Raw genomic sequence first — 14,585 nt, forward strand, 5'->3', positions numbered from 1 at the left:
AACAATTCCGCTTAAGGATTTTCTTCTTAAGTAACCTTTTTGGAACCCAGGAACTTTCAGCCACAGGAACCACGTTTTAGTTTTGGTTCTAGGGACACTGCTGCTGGGGTGGGACTTTCCAATGGCACAGGCACTATCGGGGTGGAGTTAGTAATACTGGAAGTTGCACTGTTTGTCACTGGTATTGGCTATTAGAACTGGGAAAGGAATTATTTTCTGTGTTACTAACATTTAAATCACCACTGAACAACCTGCTTCCCAACTGTTGGAGAAATACAGCGAGATAGAAAGAGAGTGGAAAAGAAAAACCTTAACTTTACCTTTTTTTCTTGCTAACTGGTTTAACATAGTTACAAAGTAAAAAGTACCAGCAGCACAACGGTAATTTGGGGACCTTTCTTAGCTTTCTATCTCTATTTATTTTCCAGTAAATTACAAACAATACAATAAATGTACTGTTGTCTTCTCATGTTCAAATAATACAGTTCAAACAAAGCTTTGTAATCCATTATTGGTCCAGTTTGCCTCATCTTCATAGCTTTTCAATTGTAGTGGAAACACAAATATGTATACACTAAAGGAATAGTTTCCTAAGAAGTCTTGACTTTGGTCCCTGGAGCTCCTGAATTGGGACTATTTGTGGTCAGAAAGGCCACAAAAGTGGGATAAACCATTTTGAAATTTAAAATCTTTAGACAAGTAATTATCAACAACTTTACTAACCCTCACAATATGCTGGGAACATTTTGCACAGGGCTGAAAAAGTCAGATTTTGTAGATTCAATCTTCCTGGGCATGCAGGCTACTGTTCTTCACAGTACAATGCACAGCGCCGACTGCTTGGGAGCACTACACTACTAACACATACAAATAATGAGCCTATGCCACAGCATAGGTAATTACAGAGGAAGAGGGGAGCCGAGACAGTCGACTGGACATTCATCTCATTACTCATGCATGCCTCCAGGCTGTTCCCCGTTGACCTGCATCACACACTTCTCTCTCTCACACACACACACGGAAACACAAACAAAAGCTGGCATATCCTTTCCAAAATACTCACGACACACCTGGACAGTCAGGGTCAAGAGCTTGATGCATTTTTCCTAATTACATCATACACATACACATACACATACAGTTTTGTATATTTTCTAAATTTAGACCATTATATGACCCCTTAGCACCTTACAAAGTGTATGCAGGAAAGGCATAAAGGAAGGATACCTGGTGGACACAGGAACAATTTGGTGCTACAAGGTTCAAACCTGTGATCTTTCTGGAATGGAAGAAGCTCTAATTACTAGTCTATCTTCTCTTGGAGATTAGTGGGTGGAAAATTTGTAAAATAGCTGGTACACCCAAAAGAAAGAGCTAGGCTTCTGATATATGACCACAATAAATAAATAACTGCAGAGCATGCACTGTCTCCTCTTCTGGATCTTCTTTCCTGATCTCAAAGGAGAGAGACAGGCTGTAGATTTTTTCTCAGCGAGATTTGTAGTGCAGAAAACCAGGTCAGCGAGCACACAGCGAGGTAAGATGAGGTACAGACGACTCACACGCTGGAGATGGTTACGTCAGCTGAGGCTGGAGGAGAACTGAAGTATCCCACTGTGGAAGCTCAGGATCCCTGCCTGCATGCTGCTCTTTGGCGTGGCTCCATTTTCCCCCCTTTCATGTCTCCTGACAACCAGCAGCAGTCGTGTTGTTTAGATCAGTGGTTCGCAAAACTTTCACACCAGACACAAACAAAGACTCAACATGGGAGCAGTGCAGCAATTCATGGAATCCGTGCTTTTATTTCAGCTTGTGGACCCTAGAGTGATGTCAGCTGGAGCAAGCACTCCTGCAGGCTAATTTCACACACCTTTCACATTTTTTTACTTAATTAGTATTTATTAGCAAATTTCCAATGTCCACATTCCATAAGTGAAAGCATCAACCATTCCTGAGCCATTTGAAATAAAAACAGGCTTGGTGCACAGCTTGCAAAGTTCAGTCACTTTGACTATTGTTGCTGCTGGCATTGCAGTGATGTGACTAGCCAATCACCGTCCTTGCTGAAAATATAATTATATGTTTCTTCTGAAATTCAAGTGAAACTAAATATCTGCTGAGTTCTTTGAATTTGCAGTTTGTGGTGCCTTTGAGCCACAAATGTCTGCACATTGGGTAAGGCTGATAGATATGAATACTGTTTACATATAAAATCCACCTACATCAACACCAGAATCATTAGGGACTTTTTGAAATACTTTTGTAAAGAACCATATTTGGTGAGGAAAAAATGTAAGCTTAAAGTGGACAGAAAGCCTTCAGATGTTTTTTTTATATTTGGTAAGCTGTTAAGGTAAATGTTGTATAGACCATAATTAAGAGTGGCCAAGTGGGGAGAGCCATTCAAGTCAACCTCCAAGTTGTGATTTAAAGTTGCAGAAAGCAAGTAGTTCTGACATTTTTTTCCCATTACCAGTACCAGCTCATCTGGCCTTGACTCACCTAGAGATAGTACCCTACAATGTAGCTGGTCGTCGTAGCAACGCCACACACAACTGCCGCAACGTAAAGTTCAACGCGACCCACATACACCAGATGTTAAGTTAAAACGTTTCAACATTACTCAGAATGTAAAGACAGATAAGCGGTATGAAAATCTTACAGCTGTGTTTTCCTCTGCTGTTGTTACTGGAGTCTCTGCTGTGTTGGCTGCAGCGGCCTGTGTGGCTGTGAAACCAGAGGGCTCTGTGAGCTCTGTCAATATTCAAAATCTACACAGTTGATTTCTCACCTCAACACTTCTCAGAAGACATCTTGACATGATACAGTAGGAAAAGCACAGGTGTAAATAAAAAAATCAATGGTGACTGAATTCCACTTAGCAGGTCCAGTTTCAGGGTCCTGGTATTGTGCATGCTGGCTCATTGTAGCATTGTCACGGCTCAATGTTTTTCCTAGTATGGCAAGTCAAAATAGCCATGTTTCCATTGTAATGCGAATTTTAAGCGTACTTTTGTCGCAAAAAAGAAAAAAAAAGACATTGCGACATCTGTGTGTTTCCATGAGCTGGTCTGGAGCGAATAAACCAGGCTACAGCAAGCGTAGTTAGGTCAGTTGACGTTACACATGGTTGTAATAAACAAGACGCATGGTTTCCAAACAAAACCAGTCGCATGAACCTGATGGCCACTGATCTTAGAAAAATGGAGAGAGGTCCTCAGAAATGTGTTTCAAGCAGGCAAGTTGCCAGCCATGTCTCCGCACGTTATGGGAATATCTGGTGTTATGCAGAGTTTTGCTTGCCTGCCTGCCCTAAATGAGCATTACCAGCCGCAAGGTGCATGAAATTCTCGGCAGGCATGCAGAACTCTGCACAACCGGGCAAGACGCCGACAGCAGAAACAGTCATGAGTTACAAGTTCAATACGTCAGAACTTATTTGGAAAAAGTGTTTCCATCTCCCATTAATTGCATTTACTCTTTTTTGACTCAGGCAAAAACCACCCTAAGCAAGCGTAAAATTTTTTTTGCTAAATTAAGGATTCCCCGCCCCCGAATTTTGCCGTTTCCAGCAACCTTTTCTAATGCGATACTTCAAAATGCGCATTAAAAAACGTTGATGGAAACACAGCAAACTTCAGCACAGTCTTCTGTGAAAAGGCCTATTGTTGAGACAGAGGGAAAACGCTTGCTGCCTGCTGTTTTAACTTTCCAATGTTGTAAAATCCCGTCTCGTAGTATTATTAACCCCTTTGTGTTACTCAAACTGAACATAGAGGATCATGCTTCATGCATCCTTTCACCAGCATCTGCAGGACAAGACCAAATCACTGAAGCCCCTTGCATTTCTTAAATACAGTGCTATTTTTGGCATGAATTCCCATTTATATTAATCTTGCAATGCATATATCCCACACAATCATGGCCTTTCAAGTGATCAATTAGAAGTAAGATTTCCAACCAAGAAGAGACAAAAAAAAGTTCATTTTGAAGGCTATGTGTGCTCTCATTTTCAGATGTTTAAATAGGGAATCTCATGTCTTTGAGTGGTATAAGCTCATCATCGCCTATTGATATTACAGCAAACCATGCAGAAAATGTCACCCTATAGCTGTGATTTGCATCTGCCAAGCATATGCCTCTGCACCAGGGTGGGATGCTGAACCACTAAATTTGAAAACACACATGGAAGAACCACGGCAGGTCATTTATCAGCCATAAAAGTGGGTTTCAGAGCTGTTGTGATGTGGAGTTGGGAGCCCCTGTCTTTTCAAAGCTTTATTCCAGCCTCTCAAATGAATTACAGAAGTCTTGGTCCCTTGCCTGGACGCCCTCTAATTTGCTTGCATTTTTATAGTAGCCACCAATTTGCAGAGGCCACTTTGACCAACAGCGAACTTATGGCATAGCATCTGCGCTTCAAAACATTTCCTACGAGCACCAGATGCCTATATGAGAAAAACATCACGTCCACTGTAATATATTCAAAAACACAAATCAATTTGAGATGAAGTGCAAGAGACCATCTGGGGAAGTGCGCAATAAAGGTTTGGCTGTGAGAAAGCTATGTGAACACAGAGTTCTTTAGAACTACACACTATCAGCATGTAAGGGTAAAACTGTTTTCAGTCACACGCCACACTTCCCGTACGCCTTCTTTGAGTCATCTGCAAATCTGCGTAACTCTACGGGCATTTCCACCTTAAATTCCTTCTTCCTTTGTTTGCATGGGCAGCAGCTTCAAACAGGAACTAAGCTAAAAGTGGAACAAAGAATTAAAAGACTCCAAAAATAGCCCACTCTTTGTTGTTGCACATATTTGCACTTGTCAGACAAAAAGTCACATTCCACAAAGTTGTTTTTTTAACCAAAAAAGGTAGGACATTCTTATGTAAGGAAAGCTGTGATCATTTACATAAATGGTAATTGTTGGTCAGTGCTCTAAGAAAATGTCCACGGTCTGTCCATAAGCCAAAGGGTTGATCGGTGTGACACTGTGCCGTGTAGACAAGGCCGACTAAAGGACAGAACATGTAAACAGCTGAATGAATGATTTCTTTGCCGTGTTTCCACACTGTCGACCTGTCATAGTGGTCTGCGGTGGAAAAAGCACATCAACTGAGGTTAATGAAAAAATACTTCAGTGTCCTGGATCAAGAACAATGTGGCCCGCATTTCACAACGGGCCCTCAGTCTAACTAAACATCTACACATTAAGGTTAAAAACCGGGATTAGATTGAACAAAACAGTGGTGGACAGTACTGTAACTAAGCACATTTGTTCCAGTACTGTACTTGAGTACAAGTTTCCATTTACACCACTTTATACCTCCACTGAACCTCAGAGAGAAATAATGAGCTTTTTACTCAACTAGGCAACATTTATCTGAAAAAATTACACCAAGAAGATAACACTAAATTTAATAATAATAATTCTATGAACTGAAGAATTTTTATTGACTTTTACCCTAAAGTGTATCTTTATATTGTAATATTGCTACTTAAGGAAAACATCAGAATACTTACTACTACCATTAGTTTTTAGACCGCTTTTTTTTCTTTTCTTTTTTTTTTTTACAGCATTTCAATGACTAGAATGGTGGTTCTATTCCCGGCTCCTTCTGTCCACATGTCAAAATGTTTTTGAGCAAGACACTGATCCCCAACACAGCCGTGTTTCTATTGCAGTGCGCGTCTGCATACACAGATTTGTTCCCACATGGTGTGTTTGTCAGAGCTTACAGTCCTTGTGGACATGGGCATATAACAACATGTCTGTCACTTAGACCCTCCTGGCCAAGCAGATGCGGAAAGTAAAATTTGGGCAAATGTCACTTTGGATAAATGTATTAATGAAGTGAAAAGTTTCCTGATGTCTAGAAAATGTCAGTCACTTAGGGATCTAAATTTGCTATTGTGAAGACCTCAAACTCCTGAAATTCAGTGCTCCAGTTCCCAGTCTCGGACCCCACCTCCCCCTGCTTTTGGATCCCAGGGACTGCGAGGAATGCATCCCACTTAAGTCACAGAGGCGACCCCCTTTTGGTGGCCAAGGAATGCCAGGCGTTTCACTGCTCAGACTGTTTTCACAGTGCAAACAAGCGTCCACATATCTTCTGGTAAACTGATCCTGACCACACAGAAGGTACCCCTCTCCTCCCCACCTCCTTGTACAGCCACCTCTCACACATCCAACCCCCCCACTACTGTCAATCAACACCTAATACTCCAAGCACAGCTGATCGAAACCACGTGGAGGAACTGCTGGTTCCAATTGAACCAAGAATGTGCTTATATAATAGTAAAAACTGGGCCATTCCCACGGCTGTGGGAGTGGTTTTTCTATGGCTTTGAATGTATAAGAAGCAAACAGTCGTAGCGATCAAAGACATGAAGCATTAAGTAGAATCAGAGCAACAGTTCTCAACTTTTGCAGTGTGCAATCGTTAACAAGCTGAATGATAAACAGTACATGTGGGGATATTTCTCTTCATCTTTGTGGCAGTTTTTTTCAGTCATTCTTTGGAGGAGGCCAAGGTTTCAAAGGTTTCAAAATAAGACAGTATATTGGTATGTTTAAATTTTAACTCTATAAATCATTTTAAAATAGCATGAATATTCTCATGGCCTCCTCAATCCCTGGACCGCTGACTGCTGTGTGACACAACATCAGAGGTGAATTGGAGAGAAGCACAAAAATTTACCGTTTGGAAATATCACCCAACACAGGAGAAAATGAAATAATATTTTGGAGGAATAAATGTTTTTTGGGGGGATGAGTTTAAGTCTAATATGAGGATAGAGTAGTAGCTGGAATTGAGTCAATGATGCCAAAGGTTACCGTAAAGCATTCTGGAGGTGTTATAGGAACACCACAATGGCATTTTCGAGGTCAGTGGAGTCTGTTTGATAATGGTGACTGTGTGCATCTCTAAAATAAAAGCTTTGCTCATTGTTTACTTACTTTAACATCTCAGTTTGCAGTTTCGACAGGGCATACTGTGAACATTTCACTAAAGCCACAGGATTTTGGTGGTTTGGTGGTAATCAGCCTAAACTGGTGTTCAAACGAGGCTTTATGGCTCTGGATCACTGGGTAAAAACTTATTACTCTCTCCATGTTTCTTCATTTTTTTTAGATCTTAGATCAGATCAGAGCCAACCTGGGGACAACAAATCTATCTGATTGTCAGGGTGTTTAGTTAAATAATGCTCACAAGAAAAACAACATTTAGTTGCTCTCAAGTAACCCCGTCAGAATGCTACGGAACAGCTAAAAGAACACCTGGGCTGAATAAGGCCGACAAAGTCTGATATATATTCAGATCAGAAACAACGAGTCTACAATGTAGAACTTAACTCTGAGGTCTGAGGTCCTATGCTAGCGACCACTGCCAGCAGAAGATACAACTTTTTGACATATGGAGTCTCTTCTGGTGCCACACACAGGACACATTTTACATCTTTGCTCCACTAGTGGTGGATCTGAAGCAAATTTATAGCTTGTTTTTTCTGTGGAAATTTGACAGCTGGAGTGTTTTTACAATTGATGTTTATTCATTACAAACAGCTAATGCATACAATGTAGTAATGTCAGCTGTAGCTAGCCAACTGTGTGGAGTGCGGCCTTGTGTGGTTGTTTGTATGACAACTCAGACCCGGTTGTTGCTGTGATTTACCTTCCACGTCTGTGTACGCTGTTGACGTAGAGTCTTAATGTGGAATAAATGTGAAATCATTCCATCTCATTTGCATTACATTCAGTCTTAATAAAAGTTAGGCTCTGTTTTCATTTTCATTCATCCTGCAATTTTGTTTAATGAGCTTTATAATCTTTCGAGGAACTGCTAGCATGGCTATAAAATTAAAATTGTATTGAAAATATGACACACAAGTTTAATACACTTGTACTTGATGAGGAGCCCACTTGGGGCTGAGATGTTATATTTTTCCTTATGTAATAAAATACAATTTTAAAGGTTCTACAGTGTTGCAAGTCCTTGGGAGGCAGAAATCACTATTACAAGAAACAGATCACTCCTTCTGCCTTAGAGAGAGAAAGCTGATACTTTAGCACAACCTCTGTTATGTCAGTGGCTGAATGTGTCTTCGCCCACTGACACGATGTTGTACAGTGTTAACTGGAGCACTGCCTCTCATTAGAGATCCCTGCATATACTATGTCCTTCTTAATGCACTCCTCAAAATGAGACACACTCCCTTACGTCTACATTTAAATGCTCAAAATGTTGCATTATATTTTCTGTCTCCCTATGTAAAGGGTTTGTGTTTTTATGGTTAATGAGATGTATGGGAGCAAACCATTTTAACGCTAGTAGTCTGCAGAGAGACATTGAAACTGAGTGATTAAAAAAACGAGGGAGAGAGTGACAGTCTGTGAATCAAATCTGTTTCCAAGCTCGCCTGTCTGCGTTTCTCCAGCTGTCATCACCCCCGTCTGGACTCACAAAGTGTGCAGACTGTCCCTCTGAACAATGTCTATCCCACCCAGACGCACTCGTTTGTACAGATCAGCATCAGATAGCTGGAGGACAAAGACATCTATTTCAGGCATTTGGTGCGGGTATTTGGTACCACCTGAGTTTGAATGGCATTGTTCTTCAAACAAACTTCATGAGTGAAGACTAAAAACCCTTAACTGAAGATTAGACACTTTGAATTCTACTCTAAAACTGCTCAGAATGACTCTGTTCAAAAGTGTTGTCAGTCAGGGATTGGAAAGTCATCATCTAGATTGAAAGGATCAGGAAGAAGGGGGCTGTAAACTGTGTTTTGGTTTTAGCATTTCTTAATTTAGTTATTCAGTTTATTGTTTAAATTATTAAATTTAAATTAAATTGTTTAAATTCCTGTTAGTTGATAGTTTGCCAACAACTACTTGTCTTTGAGTCAAGCTCCTAAATATGTATTCACCAAATGCCTGTTTGATACATATCTGCAAAGCTCTTTTCATTTTCTACATCTGCAGCCGATGACTAAAATATGATAAACTTATGATTAGGGTTAGGCAACTAACATAATTTGGTCACCATTAGAGAAAGACTGAAGTAATGGTTAAATAATGTCATTTAAAAAATGTGAGGAATGATTTGTACACAAACGGTATCTAAGACAATAGCAGTGAGGTCTTTTGTAGTTGCCACTAAATGTGAATCACTGCTACGGAAAAAACAAATGTAAATGTAGGTTATAGTAGACAGGGTTGCATCTCTGCCGGACACACTTTTCACATGTAATGGATTTCCATATAAATACATGAGGTATCTGAGCATTTGGGCATTTGGTGATTTTCATATGTGGTTCGTCTGCAAGAGAAGACACATTTGAAGGTTCCTGTAGTAAAGCACCTACATCTCGTCATCTGGGCAGAAATAAGAAACATTCAGCCCAGTTCCTGATTGCTCTGCCAATAATAAATGATTGCCAGACTCATGTTTTCACCTGCCGTCAGCAGTGTTAGAGGAAGCAGGTGCAGTGGCATTAAGAGGAGCGGTGAAGACCTAGCAACGATGCCAAACAGTAATATCATTAACTGCATAAAAACACAGAGGCGCTCGGCTGGAGGGATGGGGGTTACTGGTCTGGGAGCGCTTGTAATTAGCCTGAGCAGCTGGGAGGCTGAGGTGTGTGTGTGTGTGTTTTCTCTCCCTTTTTGTCATTTTTATTCATTTGAGTTCAATTGAATTCACTGAAGCCTTTATTGGTTTAACACAATGATACAATAGAGGGTGTTGAATTCATTTTTCACTGAAGAATGAAATAAATAATTGTTTATATCTTGTTACAAATACAAATGTCTACATACAAATGTCTCTGCACATGTAAATACTGTTTCATTTAATCTCGTGAAATAATGCACATGTATATACCTGCAACGTTGTTCTTCCATTGCATATTTATATATTTCTACATTTATTTATGTTGACTGTATATTTGTCTACGTGTAGCTCCTTATCACCACAGCAAATTCCTCGTATGTGTAAAACACTACTTGGCAATAAAGCTCCTTCTGATTCTGATTGTTTCAAATCTAATTCTTCTTTTGATGCCAACTCAAATGTGAAAATTGAGATTTTTTTGAAGTTACATTTGTGATTGTCAACCAATTAGTTAGTCACCTTTGATTGGATCAAGGAACATTCCCAACCACAACCATACATTTTTTTGTGGGGGGGTTTTGTAGTGCAGCATAGATTTAAAGGGTCTTACATTTAAATTATTATTTTTTAAATCCTGAAGGAGTAAATCAAAAACATTAAAAGTTACATTTCATGATGAAATTAAAAAAATCTGCAACATTCGGTAACGTGCTCCAATTCGGGCATACATGTCGAGGCCAGGTTTAAAGATGTTGTACAGTGCCAATAAAAGAACAGTTTGTCAGCATCTTTGGCCTTCATCTTATCTAGGCAACCATTCAAATATTTTGCACATATTTTGCTCTGAAGAGATTGCTGATGTCAGAGAATATCTGACTCCCTCTCGCTCTTTGTCTTACTCTGTCTGTGTCTCTCTGTTTATTTCATATGTTTGCATTGTGGGGGGAAGTGACTTGAGGAAACCAGGGAAACAATGAGCCACCGCCTAGACAAACTGCCCCCTCCCACACACACACACACACACACACACTCTCGACCCCACCTCCCCCTTTTCCTTTACTTCCCTGTTGCCCTCCTCCCTTCACAAGAACAGCAGGGAGAGAGAGGATGCCCCTCCCTGGATCAGATAATATATAAGAAACAGCAGATTTGCATGCACAAAAGGTTCTTATATAAATATACATATTTATATATGTTAAACATTTTAAAAACATGTAAAACCTCTGTGTCAGGCAGGTCTTTCCAGGTCTTAATTTGTGGCTCACCTTAGCTGGAAACTTTCCTGTGTTCTCACAGCAGAGGATCAAATTTTATCCAGCCCTGTCTGGCATTTATGTGGCTGCCAAGTTTGTTTTGGGTTTCGGTTCTGTTTTGGGAGTGGACCACTTTTGGCTGATAATCCAAATGTTAGCATCACTTAGGCCAACATCAGCACCCAGAACTAACTAAATGTACTTAAGCTAATTCACATCATTCATTGCAAGTTGTACATGGATCTGGTAAACTGGTTTGCTGGATTTAGACTGTTTGGCCAATCAATATGGGGTGCATAGGAAGTGGTACAATACATTAATAAAAAATGTTTTCTTGAGCTACGAGAATTGGACATTCATCATGGGTCTGGAATTTTGTGTGGTAATGTGGCATGATTATGGGGTCCAAGCCATTTTGGCTACCTGGGACCTTACAGGTTGGAGCAGGTTTGTCAAGAGTCAGAGGCTCATTGGCCTGACAGCAGTCTTGTGACTCTAAAGTGATCATGGAAGACAGAAGTTATGAGAAAGCAAAACATGAAGTAAGACAATATTGGAGGAAAAAAACTGTGAGAGAAGGTGATCCAGTTGGAAGTGACAGTGAGAGAAGTAATTTCTTGACACAAACGTTTTTGATAGGTGACAGATGATGGGAGTGTTTCTGTCAGTGCTGACTGAAGGTCAGTCCAGGCATTACAAGAATGACTTTTCCAATTTTCTTGTTAAATGAATCTGAAGTTGTCCAGTTTATCAGAGAGACAGTTGTTGAAGGCTCCATTTTTCTCTGAGATGGGATGAATAGCATGAAAGCTCCATCATGGAGCTGATCCTGCGTTCTGATCTGAGTGAAAGATTCTTTTTTTCAATCAACACTTTATGTATTGATGAGCAGATTTTATAAATTTGAGTTTGGATTAATAAAATATCAAAGTCAAACAGGATGTACTGCAAATATTTGAAGAAGAAGAATCCCTCAACTATTAGCACAGTATTTATTATTATTTATTTGGACTGGCAGGGCTGATACATTTAATCCTGATATGGCTATCAATAAAAGCGGCAGTCTGCCAATTTTACACATTAAGTTCAATTTTCTTTTACTACTCAACCTGTGTAAACAGTTGTTTTATGTCTCCTGTGGCCCTGAAGGAGCTTTTCCTGATGATGTCATCAAGCTAAGCCTGGGCTTAGAGACAACAAATTTATGACAGCAAGCCTGCTTTACAAACCGGGGATGCTATAGAGTTGCCAGGACTAAAGGTCAGCACACATCAGCGACATGTGACATGTATATTCGGGTCTCTGCGTCATTGCTTTCAAACATTGTTTTCCAAAGTTGGGGGCCTAACTGCCACCCACTTTACAAAAATGCTGTATTAAATTATTGGAGTACCCCTTGAAAAATGGTGTAGTCATGTTCAAACTTTTGAAAATGTACTGTAAACACTCCCATACTGTCCGGGTCGTAGCAGCCAATATTACACGAGGAGATGGACACGCTATACATCATTTGTTTGAGTATTTATTGCTGGCCAGATGTGGTTCAAGTGTTTGACATTCTTTACATCCATACTTTAGAGGAGAAATAGAAAAAAGAAATAGAAAAAATAGAAAAAAGTGAGAAAGATAACCCCCCCACCCACCCCCGTTTTGTATTACCAGACTGATAAATGACATGACGTAAACTGCAGAACATATCAGAGCTATCAGAGGCCTCCTTGGTGGATCCTCCCTTCTCTTTGAATCACTAATCTGGTGACGCACAGAAGGAAACATTGGGTAAACAGCAGAATCAGGGATTCTCAGCATGGTCACATCTCCATGTAAAAGTGTGTGTGTGCACACGTGTGTGCATGAGTGTGTGTGTGCAGCCTAGCAGGCAATTTTCGGCATCACAGCTAATGAGTCTCAGGCCCAGCGGTTTGCAATTCCCTCAAACACAACACACCCTCCAACAAACACACAAACTCATGTGTGGATTCTCTTTCTCTCTCACACACACACACATATGCATTCACCCTTGCCACTTCATCACCCACTGGCACTCGTTTGTTGATCTGGAGGAGAGCCCGTGGTCGAGGCCCTTCAGTAAAGTGCCACACTGAGACTTGGGGCTTGTCATTGTCAGCTACAGCTGCAGAGGAACACTACTGTCCGAAAAACAAGCGCCCACTAATCTGCCTGAGTCCGTGCTGGACGGATGCACACTCTCTACACCTCCTTTCATCCTAATATCTAGCCCGGAGAGATGGAAACACCCACACACAGAAAATGGAAGATTGGACAAGATGTCCAAGATTACATAATTTGGACACTTTATGTAACAGCAAGAGCGAGTCAGTGAGTTGGAACAGGCCTTTTAGGGCTCTTTTCTCTCTGCGACTGTCTCGCTATTTCCTTTTACAAGAAGAGGAATGAACGAATGGATAGATGGATGTTTGTGTGCCACTGGCAATGCCCCATAGCGGTACCTCTGTGACAAAGAATGGCACAGATGGCGGCCCAGGGCTGACCGGCATTCAGGGTACCAAATGGCATGCCACAACAGGTCCAGATGGACTCGCGGTTTATTCTTGCCTTTGAATAGATGGTTGATAAACAGGGAGAAAGACAGGAGAGTATAGAAATAAAGAGAAAAACAGCGAGGCAGTCAGCAAGAGAGGCAACAGCTTGCCTACAATGTGAGAAAAATAAAAAAAGAATAAAGAAAAAAAGATCTGGAGGAAAAGTGGGAGTGTAAAATGGCAAACAAGATAAACAAATTGATCAGGCTAACTTTCCATCTGCCCACTTTTTGTGTTTTACTCTCAAAGCAATCCACCATCTGCATCTTTAAATGACCACCAGCCTCTCAGCTCCAGAGCTGAATCACAAAATTATGCCTGAGGCAGAATTATCTGACTCCAGTCAATCATGTGAAAGAAATACGACAGATAGGGTATCTGCAGCAAGAGGAATGATTTCAGTAACTGAGTAACTAACCACAGCTCGACATGTTTTACTTTATTTAATCTATTTAAGTTTTCTTTTAAACCTCCCCTTCCTCTTTGGATACCTCACAAGCTTTTACAGAAATTAATGTTAGAATTTGTGTTTTTGACCCTGTTTCCCCCAAAATGTAATTTATGTACAACAATCTGCATGAGCCATTCTGTGTTATAAGAAACCTGATGCTATCTGGTTAGTGGTCTTCACGGATGGCTTCTGTGAAGGACAGCATTTTAGACCTCATCTGGAAGGGTCTGTTTCAGATTCAGTGTGTTTGACATGATTCATGTAAATTTAAAGGTATAGTTTGGGTGTGGGCGTGTCCCCAGTTTAGAGAAAACAGAGACCGGCACCAAAGCTAAGCAATGCACTACTGTGGACAGGGTAAGCAAACTAAAAAGTTTTAGCCACCTAAAATAAGGCATACTGACAAAATCATTTTAAGTGTATGCTATAAGTTTCCCCAGAAGTTTTCCCTCGTTCTCTCACTTTCTCATTCAGCCTATTCAATGTCGTTCTGGAAAAGTTCTTCTTCTGTATACTATGGTTCGAAAAGGTATCCCCTTATGTCCACAGTAAACAGTATTTTGTCGTTGCTGTCATAGTCGCTGCTGTCACTTGCTTAGTAGCTGCTGCTGACCCTGCCCACAGCAGTACATTGCTTAAGCCACGTTTCCACCAAAAGTACCGGGGACTTTAAAGTCCTCGGATCTCTTTTCAAGGA

Source organism: Micropterus salmoides, unplaced genomic scaffold (assembly GCF_014851395.1).
Source record: "Micropterus salmoides isolate LMB-PRFRI ecotype aquatic unplaced genomic scaffold, ASM1485139v1 Ms_hic_scaffold_7, whole genome shotgun sequence".
Taxonomy (NCBI): Eukaryota; Metazoa; Chordata; class Actinopteri; order Centrarchiformes; family Centrarchidae; genus Micropterus; species Micropterus salmoides.